Here is a 7,542-nt window from a genome sequence, read left to right as displayed (position 1 = left end):
GTCACACCCGGTAAACAAGTGCCAAAATGATATACTGCTGCAAATCTTTGCACCCAAGATATTCGTGCAGTCGTGAATGGAGATATACTTCCTTGATTTACCAACTCCAAATTCAATCCAGAGCTCTTCCAAGTTCAATGCAGCGAAATGTTGGATTGCAATGACAACGACATCAGTGTCAACAGTGACTATTGACACCTTCTTGAAGCCATTTCTGGCACCATCAAGGACATGCAAGAAAACTCTCGTGTCAGCCTCTTCGTGGTTGCAAGGAGCAAGGTTTGTATTGTCAATATTATATCTCTAACAGTGGTGACGACGTTCGTTTCTTTCTCATTAATTTCCCCAACAGCAGTCTCAGCAAGCATCGTGAACAGCTCGGTTTTGTTTGTATCGTTTCTCATGAATTTCTGGAAATCCTTGTAGATCTTTGTGTCTTTACGGATGGAAATTCGGATACCTTCTCCTCTGTTCTCTCTGGTCTGGCTCTTCAAACTTCGTTGCTTGTACACGTCAAAGACGACGTCTAGCCTCTGGATGTTTTGTGAAGCTATTCTCAATTTACTGGTCAACTCATCTTTGCAAAAGTTTCCATATGTGTTGGATGTTTGTGGACGGTTCATGTTGACAAAAGCTGCCCCATCAATAACTTTCATAGTTACATATGGTGCCTCATGCTTAACTTCGACCTTTGTAAGCATTGGACGAAATCTGATTTCGACGTTGCCTTTCTGAGTTTCCCGTATTCAGGAATAGAAATCAGAAAAGAATGATTTTCGTGGGCAAAGAAATTTTCGAGATCACCTTCTCTCGACTGACAGGCCACATAAAGATTGGCGTATGATCTTCTTTCAGTATTTAAAGTCGCCAATTTCTGTTTAGTTTTGGATGCCTTCATTGTATGTTTTTGACGGAAAAGAAGTAATTTGTTTCGTGGTAGATTTTCGTAGAGTGACGAGCTCCTGTCTACTAATCTTTTCTTCACGAAAGAAGCATACTGATCAAATCTCTGGCTGATTTGGTTGTACTGTCATCGAAAACGTGTCGTGAAGTTAAATGCATTAGATTCTTTTCCTGCTCTTCAAAGGGATTCCCATACTCTTGAAAAGATGATACGAATGCTGACCTATCCTTGCGGAAAGTTTCCTCAAAGCTCTTCGTGTCTTCATAGTGTTTCTCTGGCATGCAATCTTCTTCTTTTTCGCTCAACATCTCCGCAATGACTGGTCCACTGACAGCCCATTTCAGTAAAGCTTTTGGGTTGTCAAGTATTCCAATGATTCCACCATCCGTCTTCAGAACTTTGTTGTTTTGTCCGTGTGCTTGATCTTGTCCGTGAATCTTGAACGAATACAGAAAGCCAACGTGAGTAGTGGGTATGGTCAAGTGCGAAGAACCAAGGCATCATTGCTTTAAGGCACTGCAAAAAGGAATCGAAGTCTGCTTCTCGAATGGATTTAATGAACAGGAAATATAGAGTTTCCATCTCGATTGCGGTAAACCAAAAGTCAGCATTTGCCGATTCTTCCCTTCGCGCTGCTTTCCATTTGCCATTATCTTTGAAGACACTTTGCTTTTGAAATGACAACTTCGACAAATGGAAAAATGATGCAAGGGAAACTTGGTGTGCGTACCCCGTCCTCTTGACTTTCGTTCCCTTGAGGAAGCTCTCGGTTCTCCCTGTTGTTTGGATTTTTGCCCTTTCAAAAACATCTGCCCAGCCGGATCCTTCAAACCAGTCACCGATTGCATCTAAGAAGGCCATCTCGATTTGTAATGGATCCATCATCCAAAGAACTTTTTCAAATTGGTCCGGATACATCCATTGCACTTGCTTGCGTTGCGTACACTGGCTGATCTCCTGTGATGATCGTTTGGCTTTGTGATCGATTGAGATGGTTAGTAAGGTTTTGGATGATTTCCATGCAGTGTTTGACCATTGCAGGGGAGTTGACAGATTCTAGAAAAACTGGTAATAAAGCTGAATGGGTTTTAAACGTTACAGGATAATTTTCTTTCTGCTTTGAGTGAAAGGCGGAGAAGGAGAAACGCTCTTCTGGCTGCTTTTTGTCGGTCTCATTCTGTATTGATGTATTTATTTATTTTAAACTATACAAACAATATTATTTAATAAAAAATCATGAAAACAATGATTTGACTTCAATCGGTTTTGACTCTTATTGGGTACATTTAAGTAGATTTTTGTAGGCAAAAAAGTTGTTCAGTTTTAAATTAGCTTTCCAACGATGTATAACATTCCAACGATATATAATATGACAGGTTTTGGGGTGACATATTTGTTTGTCAACAAATGCTGACAGGGAGTGACACATGACATTTGGCACTTGTCTCCCTTGAAAATTTTGATCAGTTGATCATTCTTGACCTCTGTGCCAAATTTCATACTTTTATCACAATTTGCACGATTCTTATAAATTATTCACTCAACTGCCTCCACAAAACAACTTTTAACTTCGAAAAGTGTTTAGCTAAAAAAGTGTTCGGCAGAAAACAAAGACCTCGTCGGTCCGTGCAATGCTCGGGAGTTATGCTGTGAGTTTCACATTTTGTTATTTCGGGTATAATATGATTAATTATTGTGGAAAATTGTGGATTATTTTGAAATTTTTTAATACTCCAATGAAATTTTCAATCTTTTAGCTTTCCGTAGATATGTACATTATATGTCACAGAAACCTTCAACACTATTTAGTTTTGCTTCAAAGTAACCATACTTTTCAACCTAAATTTGGCAAAAAAATTGTTATTGTGGAAGTTTGTGAGATAAATCTTGATAAAATACAGAACATATGGATAGTTAAGAAGCCAATACTCATCTGTTTATAAAAAAATTGCAGTTTTTAGGTTAGAATTCAACTATTTTGATCACTTTCGTTTTCAAAAAGTTCAAAAACCGGGCATGCCCGACCAATCCAGCTTTAGCTTTTATATAGTCTGTCTCGAAAGAATTTGCAGCTGGAGAAAAAAATGGCTGTAACTTTTGATAGAATTCGAATTAAGTTGCGATTTTGTGCTCGTTAAAAAGATATTCGTGAGTGGAATATTATCAAGTAAAAAATTTGAGAAAAAAAAAGAAAATGAAAATGAAAAATGAAGAAGAAAAAAATCAACTTTTTGTAGAAATGTGGTATAATTACCATTTTCACAGGAGTGACTCTTCAATCTTAGATCATCATCACTGTGAAAATTTTTTTCAAAAATATTCATTCAATCAAAAGATATCAAACAAAGTTTATTGCTGGTTGATCAACAAAAGGCTGTTTTTTTTGTCGTTTTTTAACGTTTTTTACTTCTTTATAGAGTCAACCAGCAATAAACTTTGTTTGATATCTTTTGATTGAATGAATATTTTTGATAAATTTTTTGACAGTGATGATGATCCAAGATTGAAGAATCACTCATGTGAAAATGGTAATTATACCACATTTCTACAAGAAATTGAATTTTTTCTTCTTCATTTTTCATTTTCATTTTCCTTTTTTTTCTCAAATTTTTTACTTGATAATATTCCACTCACGAATATCTTTTTAACGAGCACAAAATCGCAACTTGATTCGAATTCTATCAAAAGTTACAGCCATTTTTGTCTCCAGCTGCGAATTATTTTGAGACAGATTTTAGTATCTTTGCAATAACCCTTGAATAACCCTTAACCCTTTTGGTAATTAGTTCTTACAAAGTAAATAAGAAACAACGCATAATATGAGCATATTTATTTTTCTTATAAGCATATACTTTGTAAGAATCATATCAATAACTCTTGATAGACGGTGATATACCCTTCGGTAATTAGTTCTTACAACGTAAACAAGGAACGGCGCACAATATGAGCATATTTATTTTTCTTATAAGCAACTACTTTATAAGAATCAAAGCAACAACACTTGATAGACGGTGATATACCCTTCGGTTATTAGTTTTTACAAAGTAAATAAGGGATGGCGCATAATATGAGCATTATCATTTTTCTTATAAGCAACTACTTTAATAAGAATCAAAGCAAAAACCCTTGATAGACGGTCATATACCTTATGGTAATTAGTCCTTACAAAGTAAGCAAGGACCGGCGCATAATATATGCATTTATGTTTTTTTTGGTCACTGCTTCTCTCTTTTAATACAACCCTTTCTCATTTTGATCAACACCTTGATCATTACTTTATCATCCCGACAGCTGTAGCATAAAGGGGGGGTTTTCACTTTTACGGTACGACGGTATTGGGCCTTTTTTTCCCCGGTAAATCGGTATTACCAGAAAAAAACGACGGGATTACGGTATTTCATTTTCTACCGGTATCGGTATTTAGGTAATTAGGCTTCTTTTATCGACGGTACTACGGTATTTGACCCAAATCTTTGTCGGTATGACGGTATTTAAGACCCCTGAAACCCCCCCCCCATAAAGGACAAGAGCATTCCACTACGGTTTGTAACGTTGTGGTTTCAACCCGCAGCCGGATCATATCAAAGACAAAAATGGTATTTGACGCCTCTGATACAAGACAACTAAAGAAAAAGGTTAAGCGAAAAGCATAAATCTGATTTAATTGGTAACCTTTGTTCAAACATATTGTATGTCCAATACTTATAAAAATAAAATGAACGAGGGATGGACATAAATATTATTTTCATATGTGAATATAACCACAAGTAAATATCATATTTCCACATTCAGAAAGATTTATACAGGCGTTTATCGCCTGCGTTTATTGCCTAACACTGTACACTCAGAATGTTAAGAATTAAAAAGTGAAAGGCAAAAGAATTGATTGGCAGGTTAAAAAAACTAACGTCTACTTCAAGACTTCAGCTATATTGAATTTAAATAATAAATGTATCCCAAGCAATGGGCCAGTGTTTGATCTAAAGCTATAAGCTCAGGTGAGCAGGTCTGAAATGGGGTCCATAAGAACTGAAAAAGGAATTTGACTCGCCGCGTTTGGCTTGGCAGGGTAAACGCGGAAATTTAAAGCCAATTTTAGGGGTTGATACTTGTTCTAAAGGCTGTGGGATGGGTTTAAAGGCCTAACCAAGCAAAATGACTCACCGCGTTTGGCTTGGCAGGGTAAACGCGGAAATTTAAAGCCAATTTTAGGGGTTGATACTTGTTCTAAAGGCTGTGGGGTGGGTTTAAAGGCCTAACCAAGCAAAATGACTCACCGCGTTTGGCTTGGCAGGGTAAACGCGGAATTTAAGCCATTTTAGGGGTTGATACTTGTTCTAAAGGCTGTGGGGTGGGTTTAAAGGCCTAACCAAGCCAAATGACTCACCGCGTTTGGTTGGCAGGGTAAAACGCGGGAAATTTAAAGCCAATTTTAGGGGTTGATACTTGTTCTAAAGGCTGTGGGGTGGGTTTAAAGGCCTAACCAAGCAAAATGACTCACCGCGTTTGGCTTGGCAGGGTAAACGCGGAAATTTAAAGCCAATTTTAGGGGTTGATACTTGTTCTAAAGGCTGTGGGGTGGGTTTAAAGGCCTAACCAAGCAAAATGACTCACCGCGTTTGGCTTGGCAGGGTAAACGCGGAAATTTAAAGCCAATTTTAGGGGTTGATACTTGTTCTAAAGGCTGTGGGGTGGGTTTAAAGGCCTAACCAAGCAAAATGACTCACCGCGTTTGGCTTGGCAGGGTAAACGCGGAAATTTAAAGCCAATTTTAGGGTTGATACTTGTTCTAAAGGCTGTGGGGTGGGTTTAAAGGCCTAACCAAGCAAAATGACTCACCGCGTTTGGCTTGGCAGGGTAAACGCGGAAATTTAAAGCCAATTTTAGGGGTTGATACTTGTTCTAAAGGCTGTGGGGTGGGTTTAAAGGCTAACCAAGCAAAATGACTCACCGCGTTTGGCTTGGCAGGGTAAACGCGGAAATTTAAAGCCAATTTTAGGGGTTGATACTTGTTCTAAAGGCTGTGGGGTGGGTTTAAAGGCCTAACCAAGCAAAATGACTCACCGCGTTTGGCTTGGCAGGGTAAACGCGGAAATTTAAAGCCAATTTTAGGGTTGATACTTGTTCTAAAGGCTGTGGGGTGGGTTTAAAGGCCTAACCAAGCAAAATGACTCACCGCGTTTGGCTTGGCAGGGTAAACGCGGAAATTTAAAGCCAATTTTAGGGGTTGATACTTGTTCTAAAGGCTGTGGGGTGGGTTTAAAGGCCTAACCAAGCAAAATGACTCACCGCGTTTGGCTTGGCAGGGTAAACGCGGAATTTAAAGCCATTTTAGGGGTTGATACTTGTTCTAAAGGCTGTGGGGTGGGTTTAAAGGCCTAACCAAGCAAAATGACTCACCGCGTTTGGCTTGGCAGGGTAAACGCGGAAATTTAAGCCAATTTTAGGGGTTGATACTTGTTCTAAAGGCTGTGGGGTGGGTTTAAAGGCCTAACCAAGCAAAATGACTCACCGTTTGGCTTGGCAGGGTAAACGCGGAAATTTAAAGCCAATTTTAGGGGTTGATACTTGTTCTAAAGGCTGTGGGGTGGGTTTAAAGGCCTAACCAAGCAAAATGACTCACCGCGTTTGGCTTGGCAGGGTAAACGCGGAAATTTAAAGCCAATTTTAGGGTTGATACTTGTTCTAAAGGCTGTGGGGTGGGTTTAAAGGCCTAACCAAGCAAAATGACTCACCGCGTTTGGCTTGGCAGGGTAAACGCGGAAATTTAAAGCCAATTTTAGGGGTTGATACTTGTTCTAAAGGCTGTGGGGGGGGGTTAAAGGCCTAACCAAGCAAAATGACTCACTGCGTTTGGCTTGGCAGGGTAAACGCGGAAATTTAAAGCCAATTTTAGGGGTTGATACTTGTTCTAAAGGCTGTGGGGTGGGTTTAAAGGCCTAACCAAGCAAAATGACTCACCGCGTTTGGCTTGGCAGGGTAAACGCGGAAATTTAAAGCCAATTTTAGGGGTTGATACTTGTTCTAAAGGCTGTGGGGTGGGTTTAAAGGCCTAACCAAGCAAAATGACTCACTGCGTTTGGCTTGGCAGGGTAAACGCGGAAATTTAAAGCCAATTTTAGGGGTTGATACTTGTTCTAAAGGCTGTGGGGGGGTTTAAAGGCCTAACCAAGCAAAATGACTCACTGCGTTTGGCTTGGCAGGGTAAACGCGGAAATTTAAAGCCAATTTTAGGGGTTGATACTTGTTCTAAAGGCTGTGGGGTGGGTTTAAAGGCCTAACCAAGCAAAATGACTCACCGCGTTTGGCTTGGCAGGGTAAACGCGGAAATTTAAAGCCAATTTTAGGGGTTGATACTTGTTCTAAAGGCTGTGTGGGTGGGTTGGTTTAAGGCCTACCAAGCAAAATGACTCCTGCGTTTGGGCTTGGCGGGTAACGCGGAAAATTAAAGCCCAATTTAGGGGTTGATACTTGTTCTAAAGGCTGTGGGGGGTTTAAAGGCCTAACCAAGCAAAATGACTCACCGCGTTTGGCTTGGCAGGGTAAACGCGGAAATTTAAAGCCAATTTTAGGGGTTGATACTTGTTCTAAAGGCTGTGGGGTGGGTTTTAAAGGCCTAACCAGCAAAATGACTCACC

Source organism: Clytia hemisphaerica, unplaced genomic scaffold (assembly GCF_902728285.1).
Source record: "Clytia hemisphaerica strain Z4C2 unplaced genomic scaffold, Clytia hemisphaerica genome assembly, whole genome shotgun sequence".
In the NCBI taxonomy this organism is placed as follows: Eukaryota; Metazoa; Cnidaria; class Hydrozoa; order Leptothecata; family Clytiidae; genus Clytia; species Clytia hemisphaerica.
The sequence above is the reverse complement of the archived record's forward strand: the minus strand, read 5'-3'. Positions refer to the sequence as shown.